This window comes from Formica exsecta, unplaced genomic scaffold (genome assembly GCF_003651465.1).
Source record: "Formica exsecta isolate Colony F162 unplaced genomic scaffold, ASM365146v1 scaffold115, whole genome shotgun sequence".
Taxonomy (NCBI): domain Eukaryota; kingdom Metazoa; phylum Arthropoda; class Insecta; order Hymenoptera; family Formicidae; genus Formica; species Formica exsecta.
In genome coordinates this window covers 1,431,994-1,449,777 of record NW_021848490.1, presented here as the reverse complement: position 1 = coordinate 1,449,777, position 17,784 = coordinate 1,431,994, and the positions used below count along the sequence as shown (strand labels likewise).

General features: G+C 34.0%; 1 protein-coding gene across 13 annotated transcripts in view; it reads left to right on the top strand.

Annotated features, from left to right (window-relative positions):
* LOC115238444 (probable Ras GTPase-activating protein) overlaps positions 1 to 17,784 on the top strand; it is a 304,505-nt gene that overhangs the window by 175,635 nt on the left and 111,086 nt on the right. The window contains exons 1-2 of one of the 13 annotated variants that reach the window (XM_029812403.1): positions 69 to 332; positions 5,970 to 6,131. The exons of 6 other annotated variants lie outside the window; for them this stretch is intronic. The gene's annotated coding sequence lies outside the window, so the exon portion shown is untranslated. Of the gene's footprint in view, positions 1 to 68; positions 465 to 5,843; positions 6,132 to 17,784 lie in introns of those variants that run through there. 6 more of the 13 variants (XM_029812395.1, XM_029812387.1, XM_029812368.1 and 3 more) reach the window with 6 other exon arrangements.

Here is a 17,784-nt window from a genome sequence, read left to right as displayed (position 1 = left end):
GCGGTTCACCTCCCCACCCCTCTTTCCTACACTCGCGCGAGGCGCGGGACCTGCCGAAGAGCGGCAGTCCGGTTTCGATGTTCCCGCGTGGCGGTACAGTGATCTCGAGTGCGCGTGAATCGTGTTTTCGTTATCGTTACTAACCGCAATTCGATCGAAATGTACTGGCTTTGACGCGGTAAATCGCGATCCGCGCGTGCTTCGACGAATTATCTTTTCCGATGTTCGTGTTTCGATCCGAAACGGCGGCTCGCTTCCATTATCCGAGTTTTTTAAGATACGTACAAGGCATGCCAAGGTGGATCTTGTGCGCATGTAACGGACGCTTGGATGTAAGCGTCTTTGTGTATAATTAAACTGAGATGCGCGCGATTTCATGTTGATACTTATTACGAGACGAGATGTCGATTGGAATTTGTAAACAAGCTGATGCAGTTCCGATCTGATCATCCTGATATTCGAAGGTATCGAAGATATTCGCGTTTTTTTATCTGAATAAAGTCCGAAGAGACGTTCAAGCTGAGACAATGTTAATATGTAACACATGTTTAATATGTATGGGAAAAAGGAATAGATAAGAGAATTTAATGATATTAATCTATTGAGTAGAAAATGCGTGCTTATTTTTTAAATCTATATATTATATTAAGAGAACATATATATTTACTTATATATTTCTTATCTCTTATTCTATAACTTAACCTAACCTAACTTTTTATCTGTTCAATTATTGACACATCTACGTCTTTTGATTAACACTGTATTATCTTATTGAACACTGTTTATGTACGATAATGTTATGTTTGTTTCTTATTTCTTATACATTGTAATATTTCATTGTCTCAGTTTTTCTCTTCCATATATTGTTGGTGCAGTTCGGAGCTTTCTTTTTGCGATTAGTAGTTCCTTATTATATATTTATATATCTCCTATATACTTCAGATCTCTCTTAACTCTATATTCCAATTTTACAACTTTATTTTAAGTATCGTTGATTCTTTATTATTATTTCCTTTACGTTTATAATATTATATATTATATTTTCTCTTTTGAATATCGTAAAATATTTTATATCTCGGGTTTTTTGTCAACATATCGCTGATCGGAGCACACAGGCAGAATGACATTCGCCTAAGGCTCTTCCTAAATGGGCGTCAGAGAGAGAGAGAGAGGGAGAGAGAGAGAGATTGCAGAATTTACAGATAGTTGTGTACTGAGATTAGACCGATTAGGTTTCGCCGGCTGCGCATTCGGCAAAGAATCCTCTCGCTCGGGCTTGTTTACGCACAGCTTGCTCGCTGCAGCTGTCAGTGAAAGAGTAACGATGATACTCGACTCTTTGCACGGAGGAGTGGTGTAGGTGCTTTATTGCGAATTTTTTCAACAGTGTTTTGCGTGTGGCGAGCCTGTCTCTACAGGATGACCGAAATAAATCGCTAGTCGCGAGCTCTATCAAATTTAGAATCTGTAGGGGCGGAGGGAAGACGGTTCGAATTTCTTTATCTTTTCATCCGCCTATCGCGATCATTTCGAAGCAATTTGCATCATAATTTTCCGTACGCTGTAATGGAGATGATGGTATTTTCTGGCATTTTCCTAAAATTATTACGTGTCGGAAATTGCGAGAGGGGCAATTGCGACACGATGCTCGATAACTAGACAGCAATTTAGTTCGCGGGATCTCTCGCGACGGGCCCCGGTACGGGGAGGGACGAACGATCTTGTGCACCGCAAACGAGTGACTCGACTTTTTTTTTCTTTTTGTTGCGAACCCGATCCTTCTACCGGCCGTCCGATCGGAACGGCTGTCCTTTGTGTCCCGGCCCGCGTCTTCTTGTGTGTCGGTGTATGAAAACCTGTTACTCTCCCTATCGCGACTTCCACTCTTCGCGTCCCTTCCTGTATTTGGTCATCCGACGTGAGTGTCAACCCTTTGCGACTCGTATATCGTCTGCGCTGCGACATTGTGTCATAGGAAGAAAGAATGTTATTGAATCTTCATAATTACATATCGTCTGCGACATTTATCGACTTGACAGATTTGACTTTGTTAAAATTTTTATTTGAAATTTATTTTATTTTTTTTAATTTTAACGATTAGATAGAAAAGATTAACTTAAAATTACTCATTCATGTAACTTTTATATTTTAATGATGATTAATTTTGATTTAGATTATGATTTTCTATATAATTGCGTTTAGTAATTAGCAATTATTGCTTACATTCGCAATAACTTAGAGAGAATGGAAAAATGAGAAAAGTAAAGAGAAAAGAAAACTTAAACACATAACTTTGTGTGGTATTATTATTACATATTTGCTGCGCAACGCGGTATAAATTACAGATATTAAAATACTCGTTTTATAGGCGTTTCACATACGCATTATCGTAAAAGACATAACAATAACTGACCACACCTAAGCGACCCTGACAATGCACCACTCGACAATGCTCCGTCTAGACAATTCTGTCTACGTAAAGTGTGATGATGTACACTCCCACACACACTCCTTTCTCCATTATCTAACGCCAGGTTTTCTTCACTTCCTTGAAAAGTTTTTGAAAGAAATTCCTTTTCATGTCATCTTATAAAATATACTTTCTCGAGTAAAGATACATTGCAGAGAAAGTTTTATTAAAGAGAAAATAGTTTTACATATTAAACAAATTAATATTTTATTTTTTAATTAAATAATACAATTTTGGTTATAGTAAATTTGAGCAAATATCTATATAATAATTTTTTTTTTTTTTTCATTACATCGCGTAGAATAAATTTCTGAAATTTTCTAAAACAGATATATGATGCGCTTCATTCTGATTACATTAAATTTTAATAATAGATTTTTTATTGCATTTTTATTGCATTTTAATTAATTTAGTTGAATTTTTAAATAATGAAAGTCGATAAGATGAGCAATCTTCTTCTCACGGTTATTCTTACTATCAATCATAACATTGTGATTGTGTAGAAAGGCAACATTGTTACACGTGGAAATTGTTTTAAAATTTGACGTCTTTTGGAAAATTTGATCAGCAAAGATATTTTTAAGGAAGAGAGACGAATTTATTGCTCTTGATTAAAGGATATCGTTCTATCACAAATTCGCACTTGTTTATAATATGATGTTTATCAGCTTATCCTTCAAAATGCTTCGCTCTTGATTCAAGAAGACGGTTCGATTCAAGAGGACGGTTATGTTGTTACACGTGTGTCTGAAGAATTGTCGTTTTTTTCCATGGTATACTTCCGAGCCTAATGGCGGAGTAGCGATTAATCATCGCGTTGTGTTATTCTATCTAGCGATCTTTTTTCAACCTCATCACACGTTGATACGATCATACGTGTGTCGCGACGCGAATGAGGAATTTGACTTTCATAAAATATAGAGCTGTGTAAAAAAAGGATCGATGAACTTAGGCGCATATAGCATTCGTAAAAAATAAACAAAATATTCACAGCTAATTATAGATTAATTAACTCTAGTAGAGATAAAGGCAGTGTATGTATATCAAAGGAAATATAAAATTAAAAAATTCTTTAACAAAATTGATACACAAAACTCCAGAAAATTGTAATTTTCATTATATAAATAATCACATAAATTAATAATTTTTATTAATTTATTATAATATATTATTACACATTATTTTATCTTGTATAATATGATTAAGAGTGTTTTTAGAAAAGTCGCGATATAGAAACTGTTTCCACGAAAGTTAATAATCAACTTTGATATTAATCTGTCAAGCATGAAAGCATTGTTACTCGCCCAGATGTATCATGATTACAGACGTAGCGTCATTCTTATTGTCAAACGTCTCAGGGGATTGATTACAGTATGAAGTTCGCGGAATTGTTTTATACTTCGTCAAGCGTAGATGAATACGTTAACACAATATACTCTTGCATATGCTATTATGTAAAGTATGCCAGAGCTTGTATGACGACACAAAGTAACATATATATTATATATATATATATCGATCGTATTATTCATTCTGTAATACAAATATTTCTGTATTTCCGGATATTTTTATTACAAGCTTTATTTTATTATTTATTTTACAGAGTACTATTACTCGTTAATAATAGTGCGGAACGTTTATTCAATTTGCTTCGATATGTACGATAAATGTAATTAAATTATTGTGCTAACGCACGTCGCGCCACGGGATATATAAATCGTATCACTGACGATAAACGAGTTCATTTCGTCGTCGGCGTATCGCCGATAAGGACGAGAGCAATTTTTTGTTTGACGCGAAACCGCCGGGTCAACTGCTACCCCACGCGCACACTCGATAATTAAACACAAACGCTTTAAAATGATACGCTTCCACCGGAAAGGAAGGAGCGCACATGTCACGGCATGCTCGAGAGGGTCCGTGCCCGTTAACGTTAAAGTTAATACACCCCGAGGCATTGAATCTTCAGTTACAGCGTGGTATCGAATTTATCCTATCAAGCTCTCCGAATTCGTTTTCAACCGCTTTTTTTTTTTATTGCTCGATTGACAGAATTATCACGATCGTTGCCTCTCGTCATCGAAGCCGATTCAGCGAAACGTCATCTCCATTCAACGTCAGCTCTTACTCTTTTATCGCGGTGAAATAGATTTATTTGACGGTGCCCTTATTGACAGCCAGGAAAGAAAAAAAAATGTAACGTGAACCTTGCTGGGGCCTGCCATTATCGTACGTTCCCACACCTGGCACACACGATTTTTCTCTGACCGTCCAGTTTGCTCCTTCTATCCTTTCTTTTCCTGAAAAAGGGCAAAATAGAAAAATGCGCTGTTACTATTTTTATATTTTCTTTTTTGATTAAAAATAGAAATTAATAATGTATTGATCGCGTCGTATCTTTTCCCTTTTTTTTGTTAAAAAGAATGTGTGGCTTTAATTTTTAATTTTAGTTGCTTTTAAAATAGAGTCTCAAGTTGGAAGGATTTAATGCGAGAATGGGATAAGAAAATTTATAATTTACAAAATTTATTTTGAATATAAATACTTTTTATGTTTGAAATACACTTTGTAAATTATAGATGCATTTTATTTTTGCATTGAACCTTTCATTTTTCAGCAATAAATCGGCCTTCTTCTTTTTTATGTTCGTTCTTTTGCAATTCGTTCACCGATATCGTTGCTGTTTGCACAGATGGCAGGTGCAAGTCTCTTGACGACAAAATTCGAGTCATGTTTCAGCAGGTGCTTTTAGCTATTCGTACATATTTTGCTCTTCGAGGATTGAATACTGGACTTTATCAAAATGGTCTCGAAACTGCTCTCGATAAAGATTACGCTGCGAGGAAATATTCGGTAACGTCGAGTGGCGGACGAGATAAGTCGTGTGCTGAAGAGTTATTTCTCTCTCTTCTTTTTGTAGCACGTTCACGTGACACCAGATAACGGACGGGCGAAACCGGACGGCGTACGGTGCTTATGTCGCTTTGTCCTAATCGCCGAGAGCATCGTCTTTAGTCAGCAAAAATTTGCAACCGTATGTGTGAGAAAATTACACTCGGCGGATAATAGAAATCGAGATAGGAGAAAGGGAAATTTATAAAGTGAAAGCTATATAAATTATATCCTTGCATATCGAAAGCGATATCTTATCATGTTTCTTTCGCTATTTCCTCTTCAAAGTATCGCAGTGAAATAGTAAAAAGTAATGATAATGAAACCCAACTGTATTTCTATAATCACTTTAAAAGATTAGAACTTTTACTTCGAAGGACAAACGATATCACGTACTCTCTCTCTCTTTTTATTTCTCCACGTGTGCTTAGAATAAAGTATTGCTTCAAGTCTTCCGACTGCACCGACATATCTATTTCAGCTTGATGATCGTAAGCTCTTTTGTCAGCAAGCTCGTCGTCGAGGGGGCGTCCTTCGGACTGCATGTAACGCATATCAAAATTAACTCGGCGTATGTATACGATCCCTCGTGGCATGCCCCATTCAGAGCGACGCATCAACGTCTTTGTGCACGCGAGAAAATTCTCAGACGCGAGTGAGACCACGTGTGCTTGCCGTCGAGTCGACAAAATAGTATACGACGCGAAACATCGCTGATGAATTAAAGGATTCTTTGGACATTTGTGATTCAAATCTGTACTGGGAGGAGGTGAGTTTGAAAAATTTTCAGAATGAATGACAAACGTTCTCCAAGTGATAGGACGCGTCTCTCTTCACAAGGCATGCGTTAGAACGAGAAGGATAGAGAGCAAGATATCAATCTGCACAAATGTAAAATAATCAACAAAAAAATATTGTTAGGTAAATTATTATTTCATTGAAATTTGGAATCGAGAATATCATTTTTCTATCATTATTAATTCATTTCACAAAATGACGCATTATATTTTCTGTGTTCAAAGATTATTACAAATCATGTAAAAATAATCTCTGCTTTATTAATGGAATTGTTATCTTATCGCACATATATTTAATTTTTAAATATTAAATTTTTTAATAATATGTGTAAATTTATATATAAAACTTTATATGTCAAGAGAACTGAAGTTAATTTATTTATTTGTATAAATTAAATTAATTGAGCGATTTAAATGTAAAAATTAAATACAAGTAAAATATTATTGCAATTATTTTAATATTAATATAAGAGAAATTCTTGAAACATTTCATTTTTGCCTACATAATTATTCGTGTATCATCGATTCATCGATAATTTTAGCAGTTACCCCGGACTGCAAACAGGGCTTTACGCCGTAACTGGAATTTGGATAATGCTGCAGTATAACGGGAGAATACCGGGTGAAGAGATGACGTGCGCGTTAACTATAATGACACTGGCGACACAGTTAATTGTTAATGGTTCCATCCACGGGACCCATGATCCACTTACCCGGTTAAAACTTGCTTTGCATTATCTGCCTGACGAGAGCCTGGCCAATTACGCACAAGTCGTTAACCGCGCTATCGCGTTAGCATGTGTAATCGCGAGTCTGGAAATTGCATCTCGCAGGTACTACACGCCAACGATGGTGACGACGATGACGACGATGATAAATGAAAAAAGAGCGTGTATGTATAACAATTTCACGCGAGCTCGCGAAATATTGCCGCGTCAATCACTCGTTGCTTCCACGCGGCCATCGTGGACGCCGTTCGTGTTTTCGTTCGAGGTTTATGATTGATTATATTCCCAATTAACGCAGATAACGAGGCACGGAATGAAATGTATACACCGATTCGCGCACGCTTCAAGATCTGTGGAATTGAGGCTCGTGATTCGCGTTGTCGGTGATGGTAGATAAAAAAACGAGTCGAGAAAAAATTAGGATACTCTAGAAATTCATGTTTTGCATAAAATTACGGACTATTATAAAACCTATCAATTTGTCATTAGTTCCACTTTTGGATACCGATGATAATTTATGCATTATTCATGAATCGTAATAGTATCATGTCGAAAATTACGCACTACATGCAGTAGGATGCATTCGCTTGCGTTTGTGGCTCTTCTCGTTCCACCTATTTTAACAGAAAAATGGAAGCTACGAGCGCAACGTGTACATTTGACAGATACCATCGTCGTTTTACTGCCGCATTTCCTGTTAAGTGTAGATTTTATTTACGATTACCGTTTACGATAAATGATGAGGATAAAACACACGAACCACAAAGAATTTTACAACAAAAAAATTCGCGAGTTGTAGATGACAACATACAATCAGATCTTGTAACAATTTTATGTGTCTTTTTTTTTATAATGGTGGGCATTTTTATATTATTTTATTGGAATTTTTTATACTTAGATACCATAAAATATCAAATATAAAATATTGTAAAATATATCGAATGTTCTTTGCTAAGAAATTATTTTTTAAATTATAAATGTATAATGTGGTAAAATGAGTATTATTTGTGTATTGAAAAAATTGATGCATTATAATATAGTCGCGTAAGTTTTAAGGATTATAATCACTTTAAAAAGAGAGAGAGAGAGAGAGAAATACAAAAAGTCGCATTTAATTAACTACTTGGACGCTCGTTTCATGTTATTAGCTACTTGGCAGTCTCGTATATTCGCGGAATTTCAGAGACTATATATGCATTTTAGTTGCAATGAATTTACATGACGAAGTAATACCACTGCGTCGAGTACTTTCGTGCGAAAACACGGAGAAAGAACACGAGGGAAGCTTTAAAGCCTCCAGTTTTGCGAAAGTACTCGGTTTAAGCAGCTTACGAAAATTTCGCGTTCTCCCTCTGGCAACCGAATTGTAAATTCTCATATACATACTTCATACAGATACAGAATTCTCGGTTATTTAACACTATTATTTTTTCTGAATGTTGAAAACAAAGATCATAAAAAAAACATACAACCGCGATATTTTTATATCTTACGTTCTCTAGTCATATTTATTTATTTACGATTATAAATACCAATCTTAACAGAAAATTTTCTTGTTTTCTTTTTTTTTTGTTGTCTTTAGTTTAAAACGTTTTATTTTATACACGCAAAATTCACTTTTAAAACTTTGCGCTATTGCAGACAGAACTTACTGTCACCTAATTGAGTAACTGACAATTAGTAGACTCATTGAAATTGAGTTGGAATCGAATCTAGTAGCGCAGCGGGACAAATGGCCCAATAAGCGAATGAGAATGCCTTATTCGGAGGCAACATTGTAACTTCGTGACAATGCGCCTTTGTTCACTTAGGATATTATTCGCCATTAATTATACACTATGTACAGTAATCTTGTTTACATGCAAATTTATATAAGCCAAATTTATAAAAGTAATTATCAAATTTTGTCAAAAATCTTTAAAAAAAACATTGCGAAAATCGAAAAATATTCGATTATACATAAGCTAAAAAAGATATAAAAACACATCGGAAATTTTAATAAAATATTAATAAAAGTAATTCTGTTTGATGTTTGATGCTTAATTTCATGTTAATGTAATTAATATGAAATTAAGAATCCGAGTTATATTTTCTTTGACTTGAATTCTGAAGTTGAAAGTAACCAAACAAGTTAAAATTTTTGTGCTGCTCATCCTACATTTAAATTATTTACAATTTTCCAGAGATTTTCCTCGTATTCGCGTAAAACACTCTTATCGCGTATCGCGTTACAGTTACATATGTCTACTGTATGCTTTTTCATGCTCGCATCTGCTATTTCCCACCGTATTTTTCTCTCATCGTAAGAGTACACGTTGACAGTTATAAACTCTTTTAGCTGGAATATCCACTGGAGGAAATGTCGTAGTTTTTCTTCGTTGTGATATGTCCGAGCATTTCTTTACGACGTGCGCGCGTTTATAGAAAGTTTATCTTGCTCCAGGATCGTTTTAGCGAGTATGCGAGTATTGCGTTGTACAAATAAAAATTGTGTGTACGTGAATATTTTTTTTTTTTTGATTTTTCCACAGAAGAAAGATAGGCACAGCACGAACGATCGATCGATAGCGGTTCCGCACTATTCTCGTCCGGGACGAAGTACTTTTAATATAAAAGATAAAGCGCTGTTAGAAGAGAGAGATCGTTACATGCAACGTCCGACAAAGGGACATCGTGTGGGTCCTTTGACGTCTGCATTTTTTTTTCGCGTCTTTTTTATATGCACAGAATGCAGTCGCGCGAATCATCTTACACAGGGATTTAAAAAAATAAATTGTAGTTTATTTTAAGCTACACCAAATCTGATATATTAATATAGAAAAATTAATTTTTATTATTATATATAATAACGAAGCAAAATATAATGGTATTAATATTTACATTCTTTTTATTTTTTTATATGCTATAAGGAAGAGAATATTTTGTAGAGAATATTTTATAGAGAATATAATTATTAAAAAAAAAATATGGGAATTATAAAATGAAGAGATGTTCCAAAGTTTTTAATTATACTGTAATATATGTGAAACTATGTATGTACATACTTTTCTAGACTTATTTATAAAAAACTAAATATGCTATTTTTATGATGATTGCAATTAACTAAAAAAAATGTTAATTTTAAAAAAATAATTAGACGATTTAATTGATACACACACTATTTTCTATTCTTAATTATTTTTATTTCGTGCATTCTTTACATTAGTCTGGACCATAAATTACGTACAAATGAAAATATCGATTAAAGACTAATTTTCTTTTAATAAATGTGAAAGAATTTTGTGCATTTGTGCAGTGGACAAAATATTTAATACGACAAAATTGAATAAACATACGATGAGAGAAGGAACATACCTAATTTTTTAAGATCGAGAAAAAAAAGAGAAAATTATTCTAAATATGTTACGATGGCGCATAAAATATGCAAAATTATTATGCGGCGGAATATTTTTTCACGTATCGAGTTAAGAATTTCATATGAGATAGAGTAAGAAGGATGAAATGAAGTAGCAGGATGCGACGAAGCAGCGACGTATCGCGCGACGCAGGAAGCACCGTGCGGGCAGGTAGCCGCATCGCAATTTCCGGTATGGATAACGCCTAAACAAAAGGGATCTTTCCGTTTGTGTCGACGATATAGATACCGTTTTTACGGTACATTAAAAACCAGATTTTATTTGGTACACGAATCTCTTTTTACCGGATAGAGTACAATTTAATATCTTTCTTTTATTATCAGAAAGTTATAAAACTCTTTAATGTTTAAAAGTCGCAAAGCGTGCGAGTAAAATGAGTTAATGGGAAATCTATAATCTTTGTTTTGCTTTCTATGAGAAAACTTTGTTTCTCTTCATTGCCAGCTATCGAATATATGTCATATTATCAACCCTCGCGCTGCCAATTGGAGTAGAAATGTGTCAACGGTGGGAGTATTTTTGCAGGGGGGAAGAATTCACCTTGCACGGTTTTATTTAACGCAGCACGATTTTATTAATAGAACATGCAAATATAGCTCTTAAAAGTCATGCAACAAGATTGATTTAACCAAATTAAATTCGTTTATTTAATCGCGAAATTAATTTATTAAATGTCATGTAGGAAATAAGACTGAGGCATTGTGAATGATCGGAACGATATATTTAAAATGCATTTCAACAACAACAACATGTTTCTTAGAAACGTTCGGTCATGCTCTCTGACAAAAGACATATCATTCATACCATCCTTCGTATGCATATCATTTATACCATCTATATCATTTATGCCATCTATAATTAAATAATCTGCAACATCTCACAGTCATATTATATATTTTATTGAGTTAAAATTAAATATTCTAGTAATTAAATTTGCTTAGTGAAAATTGATGAAACATATGATTTTCCGTCTAACATTTTCCATACACGATAATATTAACCTAACGAAAAAATAATTAAATAAAATAAAAAGGAAAAGAAAAGTTATTAATTTTTTTTATGAAAACTTATTATTACATTTCTGGTTGGAACAAGAGAGAAGGAGGACTTACATGCCATTTAATATCCGTCTAACTATCGTGATCTATTTCTATCGCCATTTTATTTTTTTTTTGCGCATATCTTTATTATTCAATGCCACGATTCTTTCGTAGACAATTCTTTTTTTATCTTGGCAAAAAATTTTCACGTCTCAGAATCTTTTAGTCGACAGAGATGGCCCAATTCGATCGTTAACTGGCGATCCGTCTTTGTTCCTTGATTTTCCGCTCTTTTCGCCTTGGCGGATAGTGCCGACAAATGGAAATGAATGGAAATGAATGCGAGAAAGACTGAGGAAAAGGGAGGAAGAGCTTGGTACACGTCGCACGTAAATGCGGGGGTGGTGCACCGAAGTTCTCGGGCTTCAAGTTCTTCGAGCGTTACGACTATAAGTCTGTCTCTATCCCGTGCCAGCGTTGTCTTTTTGCATTCGATGACGTAAAAGCATCGTCGTAGGTACTTGGTGGCTCGACACCATTTTTCCTACAGTTTGTGAGACGCGTATATAGCACGTATCTATAATACTTACCTAACCATTGTGCATCGCGGCGCATATCGCGGAAACGGGTCAACTTAACGGATTCGTTGGATTTGTCGTGTCGCAGTTTTTACGACGAACTTTCTGAGAAGAATCGAATTGCTCGTATCTCGTGTGTATATATATTTACTTCAAACTTTCTCAGAAAAGTAGAAGCGTGAAGAAGTAGTATCGACACGCTAGCTACATATTTATCTTGCTGCAAATGAAATCTGTAATTAATTAAAAATATGCTGCGATGCAAGTTACCGTAAAGTAAACAGAAGTATGTTAAGGTCGAAAGAAAGCTTTCTTTTTGTTATAAATTCATATCTGTATCTTTTATTTTATCAGTTTCATCGCGTAAAACTAAACGATTTTAATTAAATAGTCTGTAATTTAGCGAGAAGATCAATCAGCGTAAAAAAATAAGTAATTATAGAAAATTTGTAATTCAGTTTTGCAAAAGTAAGTACGGCGTTCTATCATTACAGTTTTGACAGTTAGACAAAAGAATAACTGACGTCAACACTGTTTTAAATTGCTTTGACGTGATGAGATAATTAGAAGATTAAGTTACTCATTCGCGATTACATGAACTCATGAATTTTCATGAGTTTCCCTTGACCGACCTGCGCTTTAACATAATAATAAACTCAGCTTGGAGGCCATGATTGATCCGACCTACATTCGAAAGCATTTTCGATTTTTCAAGATTTTAATTTATTATTATCAAATCTTTGACGACACGTGAAATAATCGAGATGTCATATGTTATACATATGTATAACATGTATTATAATTAAGAGACTTTATTTATTCGCGAACTATGAATATCCCATGATACATTATTGTCCTTACATATAGAAAATATTATGGCTTTTATTATTAAAACTTTTATCAACTTCCGATTGTTAATTTTTATACAATAGTTTGTAGACATTTTTGTGTTGTTAATACTGTATATTTTGTTTTACTTCATTTTCATTTAGCTATTGGGAACTCATAAAGTGTGTCAAATGATAAATGGCTACGAATGTCTAACGAAGTTTACAGAAAATAACGTAGCGTCGTCTCCAAACGGTAGATCAGCAAATACAGTAGGAAAGGCGGCGGAAGTTCGTTACGAACTTACTTACAGACGTACAATGTTGTTTATCATCTACTGTGACGCGGGATTAACTTCCGCAATAACAACGAGAAGTTTTCAGGAAGTTGGAGTGTTTAGTCCCGGGACAAGCGCCCACACGGATGCTCTTTCACATTTAATCTTAGGCTATAAACTTCGAGCACAAGTATACAAAGATGATAATTATTTGCAATAAAACAATGTTATTCTTTAGATATGAAACTTATTATTAAAAGTGTATTAACACATTATTTAATCTAAATATTATCGTCAACGATATAATTTTATAGAGTGCTTTCTTTTTCTTCAAATAGTACGTACATTTTCATCATTATTATTTCATTCATTAATATTCTTTTCTACATTTTTTGTGCTCTTAACAAAATTATTTTTTTCTATGCTATATAAAATGGGTCATACTTAGATAAACATAAAATGTTACTTGTTTTATTAATTAAATCCGCTATTTACTAGTTGACTTGCATTTTACGACGTAAAATATCGGATCTCGCTTTCTCTGCATCCTTCTTTTGTTCGACCACAATGTAATATGCTACGTGCTACGTGATCGAGCCCGCACGACCGAGATTTATGTACGACAATGAGCTAGACTAGGTCATTGAACTTTTACTGTTCACTATCTTTTCGATTCACGACCCCGATAATCTCTGATACATCAAAATGTGCCTTGTATTTTGTATGAGTGAGAACAAGATAAAATATTACCATAGAGAATACTACACATTTATGAAGAGATACTGTAGCTTACTTTATTTAAATATATAATCTCGAAGATAATATTTAAGTTAGATAAAATGTTGATGCCTTTTTAATAATGGATTTTATATCTATAAAATAATTGTTTTATTGTATTAATAACGATCATCTTTATATATATATTTATGTACATTTATATGTAATTTGTGATTAAAATATATTTAACTTGTACAGGCGGGATCTTGAAATAAATATGATTAATGAGAATATTAAAGAAATTGTAACATGAAAAATATTTTTGTTTTTATGTCTAGAGATCTTCAGAAAAAATATATAAAAATATCTAAACGGTAAGAGAGTTTTTTTCTTATTTTCAACATATATAAATATTACAAAGTTTCTGAAAGAGAGATTACATTGAAATTTGAGTCAGCCTTTTACTAAAGAAAGTGCCTTCTTATATATAGCTTAATAGAGGAGAGTGGCGAGTGTGCGCAATAAATCCAATTGCGCGAACATAAAAGGCGGCAAGTGCAAGCGGTTCATTAACCAAATATGTACAGCGAATGAGTTTCGTGAGTGAAAACGCTGCCATCGGACTTTATATTACACATCTTTCTAAATTCCGACGTGAGCACACGATTTTGTAGACACTTAATTTTTTTCCGGCTGTATCGACTAACGTCTTTCGCATTATGAAACTGTAACGCACGATTCTTACGCAATTGGATACCAATTACTAGCATCTGATAAAAAAAGAAATTTTTTCCCAGACATAACAGTGTGTTTTAATTAATAAAGACAATGGAAATTTTGTTTTTAAATAATCATAAATTTATAACTTGAAAAATTATTACTTTATTGTGAGCATACACAATGGTAACTATTTTTATAAGATTAGGTCAGAGAGAGAGAGAAGATCAAAATTGCGACTATAATACGTCATTGCGATATGGCTTTGTAATTTAGAAAGGGCACTTGTTTTTATAGCACAATGGCTTTGTTCTCTAGAAAATTCGCGAGTGGGAATTTCTGAAAACGTTTTTTTTCCGCGCATAGGAATTTATGGCAGAAACTTTTCTTTTTGCCGAAGAAAATATCTTATGTGATGTTGTGTGTGTTTCCTTCGCGGGTCACCACTATATAAGCTCATAAATCCGCTGCTCGTAGAGGAATATAAATCGCGATCGTAATTTTTCAAAGGCGGGAAAAAGCCTCTTGACCCTTATTCGGCCAACGATAAGTTCGATTGCAGGCTGCAATAAATCACGCTCGCGGCGCGCGCGGTCGAGTTTTCACCGGAAATATATCTGAACATTCGGAGAGATTACAAGTAAAAGAATTCGTTTCGCGGCACGCCATGTCAAAATGATCTGATCACCGTTAGTTATATCACGGCGAGAAGGAATGTATCGGTAAAACGTTCCTTTCGCGCGCGTGCACGTGCGAGAAACGGAAGGGAGACCGAGCGTGAATAAATTTCTTCCAGATGTAGCGAGTCGCGTATATTTCTTCATCGGTGTAATTTCAGATTCCTCAATATTGCTATCTGCAAAATTATTGTCTTTGAATTTTCGCGATTTTTTATTCGCCTTTGTGTTCTTTAAATATATTGTCGGTTTTGTTTTTATGGCAGTTTTTGAAGTGTCATACAAAAATGAATTTATTCACAAAATTTAAAAGAATTATGTAATACGATCATAGCATCTGCTATATAATATATTTATTTCTGTTACTTATAATAGATTAATTTATTTTTTGCATAGCAAATTAATAAATGATTCATTATATCAATACGTTAAATATTATGTTATGTTTAATGATGGTTCATCTTGAATTATACATAAATATTATATTATTTTTAGTCTAGCGGTAGAATATAGAAAGTTATTATACATTCGCATGAATCTCCATGGAAACGGTGGCTCGAGTTTTATTGCCATGTCTGCGCCAGCAATCTGCGACAATTCTCACATGTCGAAGTTTTACTGATGCAGTAACGCAAGTTGAATCCACGCGGACATTGTACAATAGCGAAGTACATTTCGAGGAACTGTTCCGGTCATAAATGTGATTGCTTTGGAGGATAGCATTTCCCATGACGTGGCCATTATCAGAAAAATCCTAGAAAAATCGTCGAAATTTTTCTGCCTCTTGCGTATGTATGATTGAGGAAGAGATATCGATATAATACGTTATTTCGTGAAAACTTTTGCTCAACTTTCATATGTTTCTTCGTAAGCGACTAATCTCTCCAATGTTACATCTGCAAGTTGTTGACTCGTTGTTGGCTTCCCGGAGAGAATTAGCCATTCACCGTTATGACGGCGAATTTAATTGAATGAACTCATCCCAGTTTCAATTTAGGCAAACTAACAACGCATAAAGCATTTCTCGAGCATCCGCTATAACTACTTACAGTCTCAAATGCTCGCTGCATTGTGAGTGGATTTCCAGCAAACATTTCTCTCACAATATTTTTTTTCTTTGTAGCTGTTGCGAACTACAAACCGTGAAATCTTTACACGATGCACATTTTGTAAAAAGTTAAAAATATATATCATCACGCAATGTGAAACACCGGTTGGGCAGGGTTTTTCACGCTGATAATTTTCCGATTATTATCGCTCGAATAAATCGTTTTAGGAGGGTTTTAAAAAGAATCGTTCTTTATTATTTAAGATCATTTAAAATTACACATATATATCTATCGATATAAAATTTCAAGTCGCTAAGCCACTGTTAACAATAATCACGAATATATTTTAATCGTGAATATTTCATAGTAATTCAATAATTTTATCCTTGTGTGTGTGTGTTGCGTTTATTAATGTAAAATAGTTTTAATAGGTATTTATCAAAAATACTCTAATTAAAATAAAGAGCTATAAATCATATCTTATTTAAAAATACAGGATAAAACATAACAATATTTATATATTTCTAATCTGATTTTAAAAAATTGTGCATTTTGAAAATATTAAATTTATATCTGTTAATGTAGAGATCTCTGTATAATTTGGAAAGTATCGAATAATCTCTCTTTTTTTTTCCATAATCAGTATATCATACACATGATCTTATACATATAAATAATGCATTTGCGGATTTGAAAATCACGGACTGTATACGATTCGTTTGTAATTACACGCGACCATCTAACATGCTGTTTCAAAGCTCGAGAGTTTGCCAAGTAATCCTTGAAATATTCAAACAAGACTTCGATCGACGAAGGCGAGGCGAGAAGAAACGCGCAGTGAAAGATCTACCTCTAGCTCCTCGTAAACTTTACGGGCGCGGCTTTTTTATGTTTATATATGTATCATCTTTACACGTTATACGGCTTTCACGGATCATTATCTTTTCCGTAAGTTTACGGACATATAACGGACAGGCGTCGTCATATTCTTTCGATGACCGTTCCATCCGCCGTTTTATTATCGAGACTTCGTAACATTTTATCAGATCGCGTTTCTATATTGTTCAGCGAGCAAAAGAGAAAAGATTCTTAGCATGTCAAATCGACATAATCCAATTAAATAGGCTCGAATCAATAGAATCCGGCAAACTTAGCCATGAGATCGGATTTCGAGGTTGCGTAGAGGATTCTTAAAGGCCACACGGGAACAGAGTACTTGTACGTTTCGTTAGGTTAAAGATATAACGAGGCTTAAAATAGAGAAGATCCGAGACGCGCTGATCAACGAGAGGCTTTTGACAGACCAACCATCGAGACCGAAAAGATATCGCGAACGTTCACCCTTCGAACGAAGCATGGAAATTTCACTCGCAATGTTGCATTGCAGATCACATCGACGATTTGTTGAATTTAGATTAGAATATTTTTAGTTTTTTTTTTATTTTTTCTGAAAAACAAAACAAATATTTGTTTTTATATGTGCCAAAATTTGGAAATATTTTGGAATGCATAGACGATACGACTTTTTAAATTGACAACATAATATCAAATAATTCTTTTATATTCTGTTTTATACTATAAAATATAAAATATGTTTT